The 21,335-nt window shown below is 40.4% G+C and overlaps 1 protein-coding gene across 2 annotated transcripts in view; it reads left to right on the top strand.

The window, feature by feature from the left end:
* The first annotated feature begins 6,568 nt into the window (after positions 1 to 6,568).
* LOC134220063 (poly(A) RNA polymerase gld-2 homolog B-like) overlaps positions 6,569 to 21,335 on the top strand; it is a 40,367-nt gene continuing 25,600 nt past the window's right edge. Inside the window, exon 1 of one of the 2 annotated variants that reach the window (XM_062699014.1) lies at positions 6,569 to 6,860. The gene's annotated coding sequence lies outside the window, so the exon portion shown is untranslated. Of the gene's footprint in view, positions 6,970 to 21,335 lie in introns of both variants that reach the window. The other variant, XM_062699013.1, reaches the window with a different exon arrangement.

Here is a 21,335-nt window from a genome sequence, read left to right as displayed (position 1 = left end):
TTTTACACGCTTGACATTTCATGTATGAAGGCTCAGCTGTCAAAATAGGAAATCGTGAAGAAGGGTGCCCAGACGTGCCGAAAGTGTGCCGAAAAGTGCCGGCGGCACATTGTGCCGAGTGGTTTACCCCTTGGGTTTTGATGATTTTACATTGACTCCGTTTCATCATACGCAAGCGGGATGACACGTTTCATAGGTAATAGAAATTACAAATCAGACTGTTTCGGTAGGATGTTTGGGTTCAGTGTACGTAAAAATTTTGGCGAAATCAATTTTACATTGATTTTGTGTTTTTAAATAAACATAAACAAAACAAATTATTTTTCCGTGATGCCATCTATACATAATAGCCAGTGCTCCCAAAAATAATATTATTTTTGGTTCGGCACATTTCGGCACAATTTAGGCACAGTGGGGCACAATTAGTCATTCTGGAACTGTGCCGAGTGGCTTACCCCTTGCGTTTCAAGTTGTTTCAACCAGCTAAATGTTTGAAGCAAACATGGATATTATTGTTTTGGTTCGACCACTCATAATATTTTCTTATCAATTCTACCAATTTTCATATTCTGGTAGCATTTGACTACCAGATTTCACTATTCCATACATTCATTTTTCATTTAAGCCCCAAACGCAATACAACGGAACGGCGACGGAAACGGAAAATCTGACAGAAAATATATGGGCTAACTGTCAAATTTGCCGTTTCCGTCGCCGTTCCGTTGTATTGCGTTTGGGGCTTTACTTACCTTTCTGTACCTGAAAAACATCCTTATCATCAATTTGGAAGCAAGAAAACATATGATTCACTCTTGCTCCTGCTCCTCTGTTGACTACCGATCGGATCCGATTTGAACTCGAGGTTTTGTTTACTTTTGCAAGAGCGAGCGAGGGGCTGCCCACTAGTGTATGTATAAAACAAACAGAGATTTAATTTGGTTTTAAAAATAAATATGTTTGATTCAAACATATTACCATTTTGGAAATAAACATGTATATTTTTGAAGCAAATGGATGAAATTTGTATCCGTGAAGTTTTCCTGAAATCAATGGCAAAAATTAGAGGCCTGAATAAGAGAAACGCGGATAGGTATGTGCCGCCAATCGAACCGTCAAAAAACAGCAGCCAATTGAGCAGGAGACCTGTCAAGCAGCCAAAATGTTGGCTCAAATACTGAAAAAGGCCAAATTCGATTTTATGCCATTTTTCAATAAACAAAATTGAATGTATTTTACATTAGTTTGCAATAATATATGCAAGTCATTAATAGATTATGAAATGAAATTCCATTGTTTATTGGATTCTATTGTTATGTGATGTGGACCTGGTGTGGACACATAAAATAGCGGATTGTGAGATTTTATCTACTTAAACCATTTCTTCCTTTTCATGTGTTGTTCTTTGATGAAGAGATTGAATGCAGTGTTGGCAGAGTCATATTTTCTATCCGCGTTTCTCTTATTCAGGCCTCTAGCAAAAATCAGTGTTTGTGACAACAATATCAAAATATGGCGTTTATATCTGTCAAATCTTTCAAGTGCAATTCGTGGAAAAAACGCACTTTCTAACGAATTGATGCATTTACAATGCATTATGTATTTTATACCAACGAATATTTATTAGCGCACTTTGTATTTAGACGCATTTTTGAACGCATTAAGCTTTTATTTGCATTTTTCAGCGCATTTGATATTTTATACATTTTTTAACGCATTACACTGTGCCAGCAAAGTACTCTTTAATGGGTAAAAAAGTACCCATTATGAAGTTAAATAGTTCAACTCATTAAAAGAGTAAACAGTATAGATAGTGGAATATATAGATGAGCGAAGATAAATCCTCTGTCTCCAAACGAACTGTCAAACGTGTCTCCAAACGAGCATGACGTCACGATTTCAATGGAAACGTTAAGGGCTGTGACGTCATATGCGCGTGTGCACGGGCAAAAAAATCGACTCAGCCGTGCATTCGCTCATCTATAGATTCTACTATCTATAGTAAACAGCGTTTACTCATTAATGAGTAAAAGGCTTCTACGTCAAATTCAAGAGTATTTTTTACCCATTAATGGAAAAAATATCTTGGCCGTAATGGGTATTTTTTACTCTTCTTTATTTATAGAAAAGCATTCGAATTTTAGTATGGTATTCAAACAAAAGACACAATAATTATTGGGAGGAATTCATGAAATAATGAATAAATAAAATATTGTTCTTTATTTCATATATATCAAAACAAATAATTGACAAGCGATTTTCTTTCATAGTAAAAACTAAAACTGTTTTGTTCGCTCATCTTCCTTATCGGTTCGCATCGGGTGGGAACTTCGCATCGAGGGAACATAAACAAAAACTAATTCCATGATCGTCGGCGTTCCAAATTTGCGACAACCGTCTCTGACCACGTTGACGTAATAGAAAATACAGACGGTCCCCATCCGTTGAACCTCACAAAAGGAAGGATTTCACATCGTCGATTGGCGGAGTCGACAGAGTCAGATCCTTTTTGACGCAGGGATACCCATCCAGTACGTTCATCGGATGTTCCTCGAATCATTTTTGTAGTTTGGAGCTCCCTATATATTGATTAGGAACGAGAATATGCTGTTATTGAACATTCGAGGAAAATAGAACCAACCCACCTAAGCTTTTATTTATAAATTCCGAACGATCCAAGCCACGATCGAGCTATCATTACCATTTATGCGCCGAAACGCCAAAACGAAATTCGACGTGTTGATCATCAGCTGTGTCACGCACCGTTTCTGTAACAAAAACAAAACATTAATCACCGAAATAGGTAGTTCTAAACTTCCGGAACAACGAAAAGAACAGATTGTCATCCCTCTAGCAGTGTTGTTAAAGGATATCATCATCGTACCATATCAATCAGCTGCCAAACGTTTTCCCAGCTTCCGAAGGAACTTGTAGATTTCGGAGAAGTTTTGATGATGGTGTTGCTGGAATGATGGGATTGCTATATTGGATCGTCCCCGACAAAGGCTGGTTCGCGAAGTCAGTTGATGCGCGGTACCGGGAGCAACATTATTTTGCTTTGTTTTTTTAACACCGACTCTCGACGACAACAGTGTTGGGAGCGCACAACAGTGGAAACAAAAGTACAGCGGAACGAGAAAACAAAACGTGAACGACTGACGAAAGTAAAACTCAACCAGTTACTTGGACTGCTCACGAACGAATACAATTTATTCAACATAAAAAATATAAACAATAACATTCGATAACACAATCATAGTGTGTCCATTATGCCTCAACATAAATGTTGTCTCGAATACGAGGGGTGACGGTTGCACACTAAATTTATTCCCAACACCCCTCCTCAAACCGACAACCTGAGTATCACAGTTCCTGATATCACTAATATCACAGATCGTTTTTCAAAATAAACACTTCGATTACTTGATCTTTCCAAGTCTCATTCCTGATACTTCTCTGAACAGAGGTTTTCATAGTAAATGCATCATTCTAAACAACAACCATAGCGTTTTTCTTTCGGCCCCTCCTAGCTGCAAGCCTCGTCAAACTCGTCTTCTCGGAACAATCTTTCCGTTTGTCAAACCTACGGTCCTGCTTGCACTTTCATACACTTCATATTCTTCCATTTCTTCAACACATTTCTTCCAAAAACTTTCTATTTATCGCCATTTGTGTACCTTCCTTCTTCTACACATTGCCACATACTGCTTGGCCAGAGTGTTTGATATAATTTCGCTCACCATTGCTGTACTTGCTTTACACCGTAGCTCACATCCAACTCGTATTGCTTTCCATTGTAGTACGCGGCAGCCACTACTGAACCACGTTTCATGATTTCCGCTTTATTATCGAAAAAGCAAACGTTCATACCGGCTCGTGCAACACGATTCACAGAGAATAAATTGCAGCTAAGGCCGGGTACGTACAGCACATTCTTGATTTCACAATTCTTCGTTTTTCCATCCGTTGAGTGCACTACTACATCGCCACAGTATTCCGCCAACAATTTTTCACCGCTCGCTACTACAACTTCCACAGGCCGCTTTAGTCGTCGTTTCGTACGAAAGTAACTGCAATTGTTCACCATATGGTCCGTCGCTCCAGAGTCTAGGAACCACTGCATCCTCGTCATGTCTTCCTCTCCGTCTTCTTCTTTGGAAGCCATGAATACAATCTCCGCGCTATCCGAAGTACGGTTTTCTTCAACCACTATGTCTGCTTTTTGTCTTCGGCTTCTCACTACTCTGTACTCACTCGGATCCGATTCTGACGCATTCACACGACAATTGGCTTGCCTGTGCCCAACTCTACCGCACCGAAAACACTTGAACTTCCTCCAGCTCTGTCTACTGAACATGGCAACACCCTCATCGTCGCCTCCAGGGGCCAGCAGATTTCTTCGCTTTAGATCTACATCCAGTAAACGTTTCTTCACAAATGGCATCGTTACACCGGTAGGAAGTGTCTCGATCGCGGTAACTACCGAATCAAACGACGGTGGTAACGTCAACAGCAAATGACAAATCGCGTCGGAGTCTTCAACAGCCGCACCACTTTCTTTTAACTCCCGAATCAAACGATCGAACTTTAGCAAGTGCTCCGGTAAACTATCATCAACTTCCTCCACATACTTCAATGTGAGGAGCTGTTTCCGAATAAACAACTGTCCGGCAACACCACGACGTTCGAACACCGCCTTCAGCGTGTCCCAAATTTGTTTCGGGGTCGCACAGTCTTTCACTAATTCAAGCTGGCTGTCAGCAATCGCCTGAATTATCACAGCTTTACACCTTTTCTCTGCGGCTTTCCGTTCCACCATTTTCTTTTTCTTCTCCGACTTTATACTTGCCGAATCGTCCGCCACCACTTTCAACTCGTCGATCTCACTCATCTCCCGGTGGAGGCAATCCAGAAGATCGTACGTGTCGAGAACGGTTTCCATCCGGAACTTCCAGTTGTGGAAGCCGGACCCGTCGAACGCGGCGATTTTTATTTTCTCGTCCATACCTGGGCCAATAACCTGTTGGGAGCGCACAACAGTGGAAACAAAAGTACAGCGGAACGAGAAAACAAAACGTGAACGACTGACGAAAGTAAAACTCAACCAGTTACTTGGACTGCTCACGAACGAATACAATTTATTCAACATAAAAAATATAAACAATAACATTCGATAACACAATCATAGTGTGTCCATTATGCCTCAACATAAATGTTGTCTCGAATACGAGGGGTGACGGTTGCACACTAAAATTATTCCCAACAAACAGGAGCAACAATCATTAAATTTTGTTCAACTTGTTTTTCACTCATTAATGAGTAAAAACTCGGAGCTTCTAAATGGGCATAAAATACGCATTATATGAAAAAATAAATTACCCACTATTTTGACAGGTTCATACTATAGATAGTGGAATATATAGATGAGCGAAGATAAATCCTCTGTCTCCAAACGAACTGTCAAACGTGTCTCCAAACGAGCATGACGTCACGATTTCAATGGAAACGTTAAGGGCTGTGACGTCATATGCGCGTGTGCACGGGCAAAAAAATCGACTCAGCCGTGCATTCGCTCATCTATAGATTCTACTATCTATAGTTCATACCTTGCCAAAAAAGGGGTGATTTTTACTCTTTAAAGAGTATTGTCAGGTTTACAGTGTAGATTAAATCAAGCATAATTTTTCATAACGACGTATGTAACAAAAGTAAACAAAACGAGGTTTTGATTACAACGTGACAATCACACGCGGCTTTATATAATACGCATCGATTTTACTGATTTCAGATCTTAAAATTCTTTAATTCAATCTTTTTACGAATCGACGTATATAAAAAAATCTATTTTTGAAGTCTCACTGTTACATACGTCGCTTTAACATATGGGAACTAAGAGCGACCTATGTTACAAAAAAGCCAAACAAAACAAAACTGTAGTTGCGTCAATCGTGCACTATGGAAAACCGACCAATGTACACCGACGTGCGTGCAGCATACCGGTGTATGTATAATTTTATCGTTTTTCACAGTGAATTTGAATGAACTGAGATTTGATGTGAAGCACGCTTATTACGTGTCATGTATTTAATGACGCATGCCAGCGGAAAAAAGTATCGAAAAAAGATTTAGTTTTAAAACAGATTTAGAAAAAGTTTTGCCAACTTTCTGCAAAGGATTTCTTGAATCCTCATAATTGTTACATACGTCGTTATGAAAAATTATGCTTGAAATGGCACATTTTTGGCACAATTTTTATCAATACGTATTTTGGATTCAGTCAAAATTCAAAGTGATTCGCCCCTCGATAGTTTTAAACAGCAATCGGAATAGTAGGAGTAATGTTATTTATCGTCAGAAATGATCTGAGATATGGTTCAATTATGGTTCACGTATGGTACGTGCACGTGAAATTCAGGTTTAAACAACGTTTGGGTAATTTGGAGTGTTCGAGTTCTCATTGGACAGGGCTAATAATTGTTTGATAAGCCGTTATGGAAAACTATGCTCGAAATGATTTTTAGCGTGTTTGTTGAAGTTTTGAAGTGAACGTACGCAGCCAGAAAAATAATAAGAGGAATTCTATGCAGCAGCAGCAGCAGCAGCAGAGAAGACAGACGAAATCGCGAGCCAATTTTTCTGTGAAAAAGAAGCGATTTTTTCAGTTTGGTGGATTTTCGGTCCGCGCGGTGCTTATTCGGAGCTCATCTCCCGAAGAATAGGAAGTTCAAATAGATCGGGAAGTACGGTTTACAAATAGTGCTTCCTGCCAAAGAACGGAGCAGTGGGATTGTTCGATCGGAGTGCATCAGAAGACTCGTTCTGTGCTGGCGTCAAAGTCGCGGCCAGTCCTTGCGACGAAAAAGGTACACATTTTCGGCATCCAAGGATGATGGGAATTGTGCGAATTTTGTGCGATTGAAAACCGCAGACTACTCTGAAATGGAAAAGCGAAATTAAATCAAGGAAAAAAAGGTAAGCGTGTGCGGCATGCCGAAAAGCTGGCCTCAGCCCGAGAACGGAAGACATTTTTTCCGCGGTTTGCGTGAGTGTATTTGTGCTCATATTGTGCCTTTAAAAGGACATTGTTGAAAATTTATTATTGTCAAAAAATGCAGTGATGGCCATTGTTGCGAGGGGCTTTCCTATGTGAAAAAGTTGTGATCTGATGAAGATGTTGCAGAAATGGTCTCGTCTCGCCCTTATTATCACTTATTGTGTAACAGTTTTGCCTACTTTCGAACGGTTCGGACTTCACTTTATTTTATGAAAAGAGACGAAAACAGAGCTGAATCCATGGCACCAAACATGGGCAAATAGCACGGCGTCTGGGGGGTTCGGATTCGGTGGGGAGGGTAGTGCATTTTTAAGCGATGAGTCGGTGTCTCGTGCGTGCGATCGAAATGTTTGGCACTGTGATTATTGTTTCTTTCCTCTTGTTCGAATGCATCCGATGTTCGGATGTTTAAGGAGTGTCCAAGCATTTGAGATTGCAGAAAGCGATCCTTTGTGGATATTCTCTTAGCTAATGTAACCAGTATGTACTTTTTGAGCTTGGTTTAGTTTGATTCAGTTTTTGAAATTATAAGAACATGTTAAAACTTTTCAAAATGATTTTAAATAGGTTGTATACAAAAAAAATCCATGACAGCTGATTGATTGGATATGTTATTCGGTATGGTTCAGGTAATCTCGGAAAATGTATTGAAAATGACCAACCTTCGTGCGTCAATATGACCTTGGAAAACTAATATTTAAGAACCCCAAAATATGTTGCTTAATACATTTCTATTTAGGTAGTGTAGATAAAGACAGTTATAGTTTTTGTTTTTGCAATCTTTTAAATACACTAGATTCTGTTTTTACACGATTTTCATTTGCTCAATTTTGCACTCATCCTGAGTGTTTACGCATATTAATTATCATGTGATTTTTCTTTGATTCATTCATATTGCAAAACATATTGCAAAGATTTAGGTGGTAAGTTGAAGTCACACGATCAAAAATACGAACAAAGAAAAAACGTGTAAAAACAGAATCTTGTGTATTGGATTTCTAAAAAATCCGTTTAACTGTTTCCTAGCATATTTGAGATTTAATAGACATCTGATTTTGCATATCAGTGAAAATGGTTCTTCTACAAAATCTCGAAATGGATTTTTTCCTACAAAAAAAATCTGTAAATTTGATCATTGAAAACAAATTTATGAAAATTCACGGTGACTTCGTCAAACTCAAACAAACAAACAAAATGCGACTCCGAACTTTCAAAAAGATAAAGAACAATAATGAATTATTTTGTCATGTGTACCGTACAGAAATTGTCGAAACGAATCTGAACAGTTTGAGTTTCTCCATGTAGTTCCTTTCGAATTCCACGCTACCACATAGCTTTTTGAGTAGCGATTGGAGCCACACAATCAGCCTGGAGTCGCTACTACAGTAGCTTGTATCCTAGTACAGTTCTACTCCCCCAGTCTTCTTGAAGACTTAGCCAAAGATTGATCGACGAGTAGTCATTTTCCAAATCCACATAGCTCTGTTCGTTCTTTCTTCGGTTTTTTCGTGTAGTTTAGCTCAATGTTCTATGCCATTTACAATACACTGGATTTTGTTATTACGCGATTTACATTATCTCAATTTTCCACTCATCCTAAATGTATAACGCATATTAGGGTAAGACACCCAGAAATCGCCCTCCCCCCAGTTTTCGCCCACCTATTTTAAAACCTTCATTTCTCGAAAACTAGTTGGGAAACAGTTAAAGTTCAGGTTTTTTTCATAATTTACTGATGCTTGTATGGAAAAACTTTAACTGGTACTGTTTTCAACAACTAGTTTACGAGAAATGAAGATTTTAAAATAGGTGGGCGAAAACTGGGGGGAGGGCGATTTCTGGGTGTCTTACCCTAATTATCATGTGATTTTTCTTCGATTTATTTTGGATTTTTTGAAACATGTTGCGAAGAGTTTGGTGGTAAATTGAAGTCACACGATCAAAAATACGAGCGAAAAAAAATCATGTAAAAACAAAATCCTGTGTATTAAATCTACGGCACAATAATAAGTGGATCTCTTCAAAATCTTTCAATTATGCGTTCAGTTTCTGATTCTATTCCCTACTAACTTGCTTCAGGCCTTGTGTTGCTTTAAGGCTTTAAATGCCAACTGGAACATAGGCTGCTTTCCAACTTAATGTTCTATTAGCATTTCTGCAGTTATTAATTGTTACTTTTTAATGCCTTCCATTCTATCGCATGGATATGTATTTCGTGTGACAAGCACAAGTAATATACTATGCCCAAAATTCGAGAATGTTTCCCACCCCGACCCGAAAGCTCACTTGACCGGATTAAGAAACAGGCCACTAACGGATTGGTGTTAGAAATCACAGTCAGGTACAGTGGGGTAAGTGGGTAAATGGGCGATCCCATAACTTTATAAACTGGATGTGCTTCTGCTTCGAAAAAGCTTTTGTGAATCCATTAGCCGGATGTTCATTGATGTTACCCTTCTCTACTACGTCCTTCACAAAGTTATGGCGAAAAGATACGTGCTTTTTCCGGGGATTCGAATTGCCTTTGCGTGCCATCTTCTACTTCTTATTGTCATTACATCCCCACACTGCGACAGAGCCGCCTCGCAGCTTAGTGTTCATTAAGCACTTCCACAGTTATCAACTGCGAGGTTTCTAAGCTAAGTTATCATTTTTGCATTCGTATTTCATGAGGCTAACACGATGATACTTTTATGCCCAGGGAAGTCGAGACAATTTCCAATCCGAAAATTGCCTGGACCGGCACCGGGAATCGATCCCAGCCACCCTCAGCATGGTCTTGCTTTGTAGCCGCGCGTCTTACCGCACGGCTAAGGAGGGCCGTTTATTTATTGCGGATTGGCTTCCTGCCTCGTGGTAAATTTGTCAAAATCCAGGTTTCATTTTCGTGTAACGCACGCATTTCCTCTTGTATCGCCTCAGTCCAGAGATGATGATCTGCTCGCTCTAGTGCCTCAGCATAAGTCGTCGGATCATCAGCCCCAGATCATCGTAGTTATCATTGCCAAACTGTTCAGGGATATTATGTACAGAAGTTGAACTTAAGCAAACGAAATCGGAATACTTGCCAGGAAATAAGCGCTCCCGACCACTGCGCCTCAACCCTTGTTGCTCATCAACTGGTCTTGTAAGTTGCGGTGGGAGCGCATGTTCAGGTGCGACACTATTTGCAGAACATTCTGATAAACTTGGATCTCCATAATAATAAACTGATAAACTTCTCCAATTAGAGCCACAGACGAAATTTCATTTTGGGTATTGTTTTCATCCGTTTCTATCCAAGCAAAAAGCTCCATGAACTCTACAGATTCTTGAGGTCCTATCTTCTCAAATTTTGGCGGTTGACCTTTATTTAAAATTGCTACATCTCTGCTGATTGTTTCGTTGTCAGAATCAGGGTTATAAATACGAAATCCTTTTGAATTGTGTGCATAGCCGACAAAAATACCTTCGCAAGACGTAGCATCATAGCACATAGCACGAGATCCAAACACCTTCAAATGTTGTATATCCGGTTTCCGTTTGGACCATTAAGTGACCTTGACGGACTACGATTTACCAGGTATGCTGCTGTGGATATAGCTTCTGCCCAATATTTCTTTAGTAATTGAGAATCTTGTAACATACATCTCGCCTTTTCAACTACAGTAATATCCCGATTTTATCACCCCCCTGGTGAATTTTGGGGTGATAAAACAGGGTATGTGACAAAATTGGAAAAAAAATATTTTCATTTTTTTTAATTCATTCCACAAGTATGAATCATTTTATGCCTTGGAAAGGCCAAATGCGTGAACAGTACCCGTTATTTCTTGTTGAAATTGCTTACAGAATATTTCCCAGGTACTCAGAAGTCTTTCGTAATAAACTACAGGCGGTGAAAGTTATTTCATGAAAATCAATGCTCACACTCAGTTCAGCTCGGCATTTTTTGATTCTTTTACCGAGATCCGCACAGCCGAGCGCTCGGTTCGTGACTTTTAGCTGATGTCTCAGCTGGAAAAGTAATTTGCTTATTGCGGCACTCAAGAGTGCCGCTGTAATTATACGTCATTTCAGACGATATCTCAGCTATTCAACTTTAACCGAGATTTGCACAGCCGAGATCGGTGAAAAAATTTAAGTGTGCTGTTTTTGATATTATTTACGAAAATAAAAAGAATGACAAAAATTTTTGGGGTGACAAAATCGGGTCGAAAACGTGACAAAATCGGGACGTGATAAAATCGGGTCGAAAACGTGATAAAATCGGGGGTAGACAAAATCGGGGAGTGACAAAATCGGGTCAACACTGTAGCAAGCGGTTCATACGCTCGGCAACACCATTTTGCTCTGGGGTGTATGGACAACTAGTTTGATGTATGACGCCACCAGGCTGCTGCATGCTCCTCTGCATTCCTGAATTAACATATTCGGTTCCATTATCATTGCGAAGAACTTTCAGCTTTCTGTTCGATTGTCTTTCTACTCGCGATTCGAACTGCTCATACACTTCAGCCATTTGATGTTTATAGACTCCACACAGTACACAAATACTCTCCTGCTTGCATCATCGATGAAGGTGACAAAGAATCGGCTTTTTCCCAGTGATGGAACCTCAATAGGACCGCATACATCCGAGTGCACCATGTCCAGTAAACCTTCCGCTCTTGTAGTGCTAGTATGGAAGGTGTCTCGTGCATAATAGTAGCAGCACAATCTGGAATAGCTTCCTTCTTCAAACTTATGCTCTCAGCCATTGATAACAGTTTTATCATGCTTTGCTGATTTAGATGTCCTAATCGCTTGTGCCACTGTCCACTGTCCACTGTCAGGAAAGACTGCTCCGCCTTCTTGAGGTTCAATCTATACAAACCGTCTTCCTCTGCTCCTGATGCAATGATGCCATTTTCATTATCCAAAACTTCGCATTTTGTCGCCGTGAAAACTACTTTCATCCCTTACTTTCAAATTTTGCAATTGATAATAAATAAATTACTAGGTCAGGAAGCAGTAATAACACGTCCGGAACTTCGATACTTCCTTCTTCGATATCCAGTTCGATGAGCCCTTACGCGACTGATTTGATGGACTGGTTGTTTGCGGTGTCTATAGAGTTCACAATACGCTCTTGTTTCTTGAAACTTTCTTCATTCTGGTCATATATCTACTTGCAGCCGATTCGAAGTACCATTCTTCTTATTTTCCTCTGCCCACAGGCAACATTGCTCACAGAGCCTTCCCCTTGTGTTTCGTTTGCTGCTTTTGTGGATAGTTCACTGCGTAATGACCTGGTTTTCTACAGTTGAAGGAGTTTCCATTTTCCTTCTCACTCTTCAATTGTCTTTGTTCTGCTTGGTATATAATGCTCCTTCCTTCCCATACTATTTCAATGGCCACTTTACGTCTGGAAGAAATTTCGCCTTGACAGTATCAGCAATTAGTTCAATGGCCGAAGCTTGCAGACCCATAATCATCGGGTTATAATACTCCGGCAATCCTTTCACACGCAAAAAAAGCGTTCCCGAATTCGTGAACTAACAAAAAATACACCGTGATTTAATTCATGGATTCGGGAACACCAGTCACGTTTTCCAGAACGTTCCAGAAAACGTGACTGTATTCCCGAATCCGTGACTTTTGTTCCCGAAAAAATACACCATGAACTCGTTAGTTCACGAATTCATGAACGCTTTTTTTTTGCGTGCAGTAACAGCGATGCCAAACACTGATAATTTACTTCAAATCCAATCTAACTCAAGTTTTGTGCCGTTGTAACTAATACATCTACGTATTCTACGACGGAGCCATGTTCTTCTAATTTCACAGAAGTAAGTTTATCCAACAATCCACATCGGCGAATCAGTCCATTGTCCTGGAACGCCCTCTGAAGATTTTCCCATGATTCTTTTGTGGTTTCTTCGTTCTTCACCAGGCTATAATTGTTCTTCTCCAAACTTAGGTAAATGGCTGCCAACGCTCGATCACTGATTTCTGGATCAACCTCTTGACCTTCTATCGGTTTCACAGCTCGCCAGGAACCTTCTTTTATCAGCGTCATCTTCATTGCGAATGCCCTCGATGCATAATTTTCACGTCCGTGCAGCTTCTTGTAAGATTTACAGGGTTTCCTAAGACACGATCAAAACCTCCTACTCGCAATCCATCACCACCAGCTGGTGATCCTGTGCCGCTATTTGTCGTCCTTGTACTTCTGCCTGTACTACTATCAGCAACGCTGTCATTATCGTTCGTATCCCTCGGAATCATGGCTTCAAATTCTACTTATCGTTGTTTCCATGCTATTTGAATGATAAAGTGTAGGATCAATCATTTCACATCCCAATCCTACATACGTTGAATCAGTAAAATATGAACTAATGACCTATTTAAACGAATGAGAGAGAGAAACTTCATTCAACTGCTATTCACATGTCAATAAATTGAATATTTTAAGTTGATTTTCAAAACGTAGAAAAACAAAAAATTGCAAATTTTAATTCACTTGAATGAATAAGTAATAGTAAATCCAAAACCGAAGGTGTATATCGTATCAAAATATTTGATAATCCATGTGGGGGGCTGTGCACAAACGACGTAAACCGAAATTTCACAGTTTCAAATCAATTTTAAAAATTCGTTGATTTTATACAAAATCAAACTGAATCCTTCATCTAAGGCTGCTGAAACCAGATCATGAAATCAACTAATGGCACTTCAGGTAGATTCGATTCCTCCTAGAGGTGTGTGCCACTGCCGATATTTTTACATCGACGCGCCGCTGTTTGAAATTTTTGAACATTTTTCTTCTAAAGTTCCATTATGAAGAATTTTCCACGGACATTCCGAAGAGTTCTCGTGGATATCCAAAGAATATCTCGTGGAAATTCCTAGAATTTTCCGCGGGCTTTTTCAGTATTTTTTGTGGAAATTGCGAAAGGAGATTCCGTGGAGATTCAAAGAAAGTTCCTTTGGAAAATTCCAAAGAATTTTCCGTCGTACAATTTCCAAAAAAGTTTCTGTAGAATTTTCAAAGATTTTTCCGTGGAATCTTCGAAGAATTTCAAGTGAGAATATTGAAAAGTTTTCCAAGATTTTGTAGTTCGAAACATAGAATTTTCTGAGGAAATCCAAGACAGTTTAACGCCAATATTCAAATTTTTACTTCAGTGCAATCCATTAGATTTTTTTTATTATTTAGTCTACCTACATCTAAACAGATAACACTAAATCAACAATTTGAAGCCACAATACACGGTTCGAGGCCGCATCTCTCCATCCTCGAATACGCCCCACGCTCGCCAAGTCGTTCTGCACCTGGTCTGCCCATCTCGCTCGCTGCGCTCCAGTTTGTCTCGTACCTGCCGGATTCGAAGCGAACGCCATCTTTGCAGGGTTGCTGTACGGCATTCTTGCAACATGTCCTGCCCATCGTACCCTTCCGGCTTTAGCTACCTTCTGGATACTGGGTTCGCCATAGAGCAGGGCGAGCTTGTGGTTCATTCTTCACCGCCACACACCGTCTTCCTGCACACCGCCAAAGATGACAACCGGTCTTATTAGCGTCTTGTACATGACACATTTGGTGCGGTGGCGAATCTTTTCTGACCGCAGTTTCTTCTGGAGCCCGTAGTAGGCCCGACTTCCACAGATGATGTGCCTTCGTATTTCACGACTAACATTGTTATCAGTCGTTAGCAAGGATCCGAGGTAGACGAATTCTTCGACCACCTCGAAGGCATCCCCGTCTATCGTAACACTGCTTCCCAGGCGGGCCCTGTCGGTTCCGCCCACAAGCATGTACTTTGTCTTTGACGCATTCACCACCAGTTCAATTTTTGTTGCTTCACGTTTCAGGCGGGTGTACAGTTCTGCCACCTTGGCAAATGTTCGGCCGACAATGTCCATGTCATCCGCGAAACAAATAAATTGACTGGATCTGTTGAAAATCGTACCCCGGCTGTTACACCCGGCTCTCCGCATGACACCTTCTAGCGCAATGTTGAACAACAGGCACGAAAGTCCATCACCTTGTATTAGTCCCCGGCGCGATTCGAACGAACTGGAGTGTTCGCCCGAAATCTTCACACAGTATTGCACACCATCCACCGTTGCTTTGATCAGTCTTGTAAGCTTCCCAGGGAAGCTATGAAGCTGTTCTCGTCCATAATTTTCCATAGCTCTACGCGGTCTATACTGTCGTATGCCGCCTTGAAATCAACGAACAGATGGTATTCACGGCATTTTTGAAGGATTTGCCGTACAGTAAAGATCTGGTCCGTTGTCGAGCGGCCCGTCAACGAAGCCGGCTTGATAACTTTCCACAAACTCATGACTTAATGGTGACAGACGTCGAAAGATGATCTGGGATATCACTTTGTAAGTGGCATTAAGGATGGCGATCGCTCGAAAGTTCTCACACTCCAGCTTGTCGCCTTTCTTTTAGATGGGGCATATAACCCCTTCCTTCCACTCCTCCGGTAGCTGTTCAGTTTCCCAGATTCTGACTATCAGTTTGTGCAGGCAAGTGGCTAGCTTTTCCGGGCCCATCTTCCTGAGCTCAGCTCCGATACCATCCTTTCCAGCTGCTTTATTGGTCTTTAGCTGTTGAATGGCGTCCTTAACTTTCCTGAAGGTGGAGGCTGGTTGGCTTCCATCGTCCTCTGAACTGACGTAGTCATCTCCTCCGCTGCCTTGACTTTCGCTGCCTGTACTCTCAGCACCATTCAAATGTTCCTTGTAGTGCTGCTTCCACCTTTCGATCACCACACGTTCGTCCGTCAAGATGCTCCCATCCTTATCCCGGAACATTTTGGCTCGCGGCACGAAGCCTTTGCGGGATGCGTTGAGCTTCTGATAGAACTTGCGTGTTTCTTGAGAACGGCACAGCTGTTCCATCTCCTCGTACTCCGCTTCTTCCAGGTGGCTTTTCTTCTTCTGAAAAGACGGGTCTGCTGTCTCAGCTTCCGTCTATAACGTTCCACGTTCTGCCCGCGCTGCGTCCTTCTCCTCCAGAATCTGTCTGCACTCTTCGTCGAACCAATCGTTCCGTCGACGTCGTCCCACATACCCAACGTTGTTCTCCGCTGCGTCATTAATGGCTGCTTTGACTCAAGAGGGGCCCCATCGAGCTCACCCTCTTCCGGCAAGGCTGCCTCGAGATACTGCGCGAGTTCGCGTTCTCGCGTTTGGGATTTCTTTTTAAAAAAGACCCAAGTCGATGGACTACTAAACTTAAACTGATTTATTGTCTTAATGTAACCTACCACCTAACCTAATAATGTGATCGATGATACTGCTGACCGAGCTCCGTGCCGTCGCCGTTGCCGAGGGCACCCAAATCGCTGACGTCGGTGGTGCCATCGATGGAATGTGCTAAGTCCGGGTGGCCGGGCGTTAACTCGACCTTCCTTAGAGATGAACCTCCTGGTTCATGGTATCCACTATGGAAAAGGTTTTGAAATTTTCCAAGCCCTGCCTAGGCTCCTTTGCTCCATGATGTTCCTTGTTGCTTGGTACCGTCTGCAGCTTGATCTTGGTAGTCCTATGGAAGAAAATACTGAAGAAAATAGCAATACCGATTATGATGGGGAGGATTGCAATTCCTCCAAACAGTGGCCAATGTGGAAAATGTAAGCTTTTGGTTTCCAAGCGAAGTAGATCCAACTCCTTTCGGGTTTCTGACTGGAGTTTGTGGAGATGTTCCATGCTGAGGTTCAAAACGTCTCCGTTTTTAGAGATGGTTATCCCGTCCAAAGGGAGATATATCGGTTTTCCGGCAATGTTTCTGGTTTTACTTGTGTACGGGACACCATTGATCTGTATGGTGCAATTCTCGTACTGGATTAAATACGATCCGGAGAGGATCCTCTCAGAACCGCTGCAATCGGATGAAAAGGTGAAGTTTTTGGCGGTGTTGACAAGTATATGGTGTGTGTCAATTGAAATGACTTCTTGTTGGATAGGGTTTGATGTATAGTTGCAGACAGCTGTTTTCCGTCCAAGAGATTGGGTATACATGAGGAATCGGCTACTTCAGTATCTTCCAAATTGTAAATTGTTGGTTCTAGCGTGTGGACTGTAAATTTTTCAGATGGGTGGATTAAGAAATATTTCTTGGCCGTGTGTATTTGTTGTCGATTGTGGAAGGTTGGGCAAACAAGGATCTTATGAAAAACTCGAGGATCCAATTTCGGCAATTTGATGAACAGTATGATCTCCTGGTTGTTGGTGGCTATTGAAGTAGTGGCATAGGTGACAACTTCGGCTGACGAATGGACAGTTACATTTTCCTCTCGAAATCTTTCCTAAACATTTCCTTCTCATTTTTAGTTAATATTTTCCCATTTAAAATCCCTAATTTAGCTAACATTATCGTATCTATTATATCTCCAATTTTCTCGTTTAAATCTTTAAGGTTAAAGAGAATGTTTATTGAATATAGCTCTGAAGATTTGTTCTTGAATAACTGAATAGCTTCTTTAGTCTTGAAAACGGATTCCTTTAGCTGAAGAGTCATTTCTCTGTTAATTTTGACTTGCTTGTTATTATTGTAGATGAGATTGTTAATGCTATTGTTAATCAATTTTAAATCATTTGCATCAGGTGACCCAGCAATAAATTTCCAAACAGTTCCTACAGCATCCCATCTTCTTTTGCCTTCTAATAGGGATTATACTTTCCAAAGACTTATTAATTTCATCGAATTTTTGTAGTATTATTTCCGAAAATTGGTTTTATCTATTTCATCAAATCTATTCCTGAGATCTACGACATGTGTTCTTAATGACTCTATGCTGAAGTGGTGGATGTAACGATACGATGAATATTTTAATCTGCTCATTCCGTGGTCGAAGACGAAAATAGGTTGTTCCAGTCGTTGTAGGGGTAACGTCCATGCTTCTGTCAGTAGGGTGGAGATTCTGAAAAGGTTGGAGTTTGTCAGTCAAATTTGTCTGATTTTTATGTCGTTTTTGTGGACACGTCTACCGTCATCTGTTTTTATTGTGCTTTTATTGACCTTAGCTATTTTAATCTTTTTATATCGTGGGGTCGTTTTTACTCTACGTCTTGTCTTTTCGTATGCGTCAATTCCTGCTTCAATTTCTGTATGTTTTGTCTTTTGATTGTGACGTTTCAGGTCTTTAGTCTGTGTCGCCAGCAAATTTCTATAAACAGTTTCACATATTGTCGAGCTTTGAGAGCTGGGAATGACTACTTCGTATGGGGTATGTTTCGTGGTGGAGTGAATGGTGTTGTTGTACTTTATTATTGAAATGTCCATGATTTCTTGTAGGGTTTGATTTGGATTCTCAGCTTTGCTTATTCGATAAATTTCTAGTAAAGTCGAATGGAAGCGTTCTACGATCCCATTCATCTCGCTTCGATTTTGTTGGTGTTATAAAAATTTACTAGCTCACCCGTCATGAATGACTTTTCCTGGTCCATGACCAAGGTTTCAGGGAACCTAAATTTTGATAACACTTCCTTTACAGCCGGAATAAGGTCTACAGCGGCTCTCGATTCAATTAAACGAGCTTGAGCATACTTTGAGAATTTATCGACATAAGTTAAGTACTGAAGATTGTCTATAAAAAGAATGTCGATGTGAGCTATTTGAAACGGTCGATTAGGTATTGGGGTTTTTTGGATAGGGAAGTGAATAGGGCTTCTATCATATTTATTTTCATGACAAATTCGGCAATTTTTTATAAAGTCATGCAATTTTTGAGAAAGCTTTGGAAAATAAAACTTCCTCAAAAGCTGCCATTTATTTTCATCTGCGCCGCGGTGCGCACGATAATGTTCTTTGTGTATCAAATCCCACTGCTCGTTCTCTTCTCGGACATCCTGGAGTTGACGGATTTTTAACAGCTTTTTATCTCCAAAGTGAGTTTTATACACTTCCTGTAATTTACCCATAATTTCCTCAGTTGTTAAGAGTCCGTTTAACTTATTAACATCAAAATGGTTTTTCAATACCTGCAATAGAGAATTGTCGTTAATATCACTGATAAAAACATTTACTCTGGTGAAATTTTCAAAGGGGTGTTCTGTATTGACTTTATCGGGACCTTTGTTCAAAATAACCTGGTGTCTAAATACATTAATAGGGGATTCCGTAGATTTGATATAGAAATGATCGCTATTTTCTGCTGAGTGTTGTGTAGCAGTCATGGAACACACTATTCGACTCAAAGCATCAGCAACCACATTGCTTTTGCCTGGCTTGTATTCAATGGTATAATCGTGTTCTTCCAAATATGCCTTCCAACGCTTAAGCTTTGCATTTGTATTTTTGCTGATAGAGAAAAGTTAAAGGTTGATGATCTGTGAGAATTTTGAATTTGGAACCGTATAAATAGTTCCTAAACGTTTGTAGTGCCCAAAATATGGTTAACATCTCCTTTTCTGGTACTGAGAATCCTTCTTCGGATTTCGAGAGAGTTCTGGAGGCGAAATGGATAGGCTTATCTTTACCTGCCTCACCTTGCGACAAGACGGCTCCGATGGCGAAATCAGATGCATCGGTTGTGAGAATGAAAGGCTTGCTATAGTCGGGATAAATTAAAATGTCTGAGGAAGATAAAATACTTTTCATTTTCCTAAAACAGTTTGATTCCACTTCGTTAAATTTGATCTTTTTATTTGAGGTACATCCCTCCCTCTCAGAAGGCTTGTAAGGGGTTTTGCGATTTTCGCAAAGTCCTTTACGAACCGTCTGTAATAGCCCATCATTCCTAAGAATGATCTCAGCTCTTTGATTGTTGATGGTTCGGGATACTTCTCTATCGCTTCAATTTTTTTATGTTTGGTTTAAGACCCTTAGATGTGATGACGTAACCGAGAAACTCAATTTCTTTATGTAAGAATTCTGACTTATCCAATTGAATTTTCGGATTAGCATCATTCAGCGCCTTTAAAATTATCTCGAGATTCTTAAGTGCTTCTTTGAGTGTTTTGCCAAATATGATTACGTCATCAATATAGACGTAACATATTTTCCCAATATGTTCCCTTAATATATCATCGATTGCACGTTGAAATATCGCGGGAGCATTCTTGAGTCCAAATGGCATACGAGTAAACTCGTATTTGCCATTATTAATCGAGAAAGCAGTTTTCTCGATGTCACTCTCTTTCATCTTTATCTGGTGAAAACCAGATGCCAAATCGAGGGTGATAAAATATTGTTGACCTTTTAATTGGTCAATAACATGGTTTATTTCAGGCATCGGGTACCTGTCTGATAAAGTTTTTTCATTTAATTTTCGGTAGTCTACTACCATTCGAAATTTTTCTCTCCGGAGGCATCGGATTTCTTTGGAACAATCCATACTGGGGACGTCCAAGCGAATCGTGATGGCCTTATAATTCCATCATCGAGAAGTTTTTCACTTGTTTATTTACCTCTGTTGCATATGCAGCAGGGTATGGATAAACTTTTTGGTGGATTGGAATATCATCCGCGGTGTTTATAGCACACTCAATTACGGTACTGCAAGTCAGTTTTGCATCGGGCTGATGAAACATTTCTTGATGCCGTTCAATCACCTCGAATAATTTGTCCTTCTCGTCGGCTGAAAGATGAGCCGTTCTGAACATTTTGTCTACGTTGCTTGCCCGTGGTTCGAGTGCCAATTGTTGGGGTAGGCAACTGGATGGTCTTGGATTTGTTTCAGGGAACTAACAATTTGTGTGGGGAATATTGAAGAAGGGAATAGTCAGAAATTCATTGTCTTTACTTAGCTGGAGAGTGTTATTTTTGAGGTCAATCTTTGCGCTGAGTACGTTTAATATTCCGGTACCTATTATACCGTGAAAAATGGATGAAAATCGTGTAGTAGAAATTGTGCTCGGTAATGTATTTTGGTCTAAAAATTCAATATCAATCGCCGAGTTAGCGCTGAATTTCCCATTAGCGCTACTGGTATCGTGAAATGATACGGTTTTGTTAATGAATAATTGTATGCTAGCATTGGATGTATTAGGTTTATATTTGCCCCTGTATCAATTAAAAAGGGGAATTCGCCAATGTTTGTTTGAAGGTTTATGTAAGGCATCGTTGGGGTTACCAACGGGGGAGCCATTCTAAAAAATTTGCGTGCTGTTCTTGTTGTTCAGTAGCATTCTATTTTGGCGGAGCGGTACCAGAGGCTTCTCCTATTTCAAACCTGTCAGCAGGAGGCGCTTCGTCATATGAGCAGTCCTGCATGGGATATGGGCTCCGATAATCTGGATAGCACTCGTTGTAGCACGATTGATCGTACTGATAAGCATACTGGTTGTAATTATCGTAATTATC

This window comes from Armigeres subalbatus, chromosome 3 (genome assembly GCF_024139115.2).
Source record: "Armigeres subalbatus isolate Guangzhou_Male chromosome 3, GZ_Asu_2, whole genome shotgun sequence".
NCBI classification, from domain to species: Eukaryota; Metazoa; Arthropoda; class Insecta; order Diptera; family Culicidae; genus Armigeres; species Armigeres subalbatus.
Note: the sequence above shows the minus strand (reverse complement) of the source record. Positions and strands in the feature narration are given on the sequence as shown.